We start from the raw sequence: 444 nt of genomic DNA, 5'->3' as shown, positions 1-444 counted from the left end.
TGTGAGAAAAATTGCTACATAGAAGGGTCTGGTGTAAGGTAAGGATAATACAGAATACACTGGAAGGATAAAAAGCTAAGATTTTTTTTTGTCCAAAGAAGGAAAATGATCTTAGGGACATATGATTATAAAGAAAGAATAGGAAAGTAATAATTTCAATATCACAGGAAAAATATCTAACAACACAACCTGCTATATAATGTGTTTAGTTTAACTAAAGGACACGGGGAGCATTGTAGAGGGGAAAGGCACGCCTCTAACCCTCGCTTGGGTGAGGCAAAGACATAAAATGTAACCACAATGTTTGTACCCTCATAATACCCTGAAATAAAAAAAAAACAACAATGTATTCAGGTTTAGGCCTAGATTTACTCCAATCATATGATAAGCACTGCAATATAACACAACATATAACAGGTATGAAACATCCAATCTGTACATGGA

The sequence above is a fragment of the Propithecus coquereli genome, unplaced genomic scaffold (assembly GCF_000956105.1).
Source record: "Propithecus coquereli isolate 6110/MARCELLA unplaced genomic scaffold, Pcoq_1.0 Scaffold37, whole genome shotgun sequence".
Taxonomy (NCBI): Eukaryota; Metazoa; Chordata; class Mammalia; order Primates; family Indriidae; genus Propithecus; species Propithecus coquereli.
The sequence above is the reverse complement of the archived record's forward strand: the minus strand, read 5'-3'. Positions refer to the sequence as shown.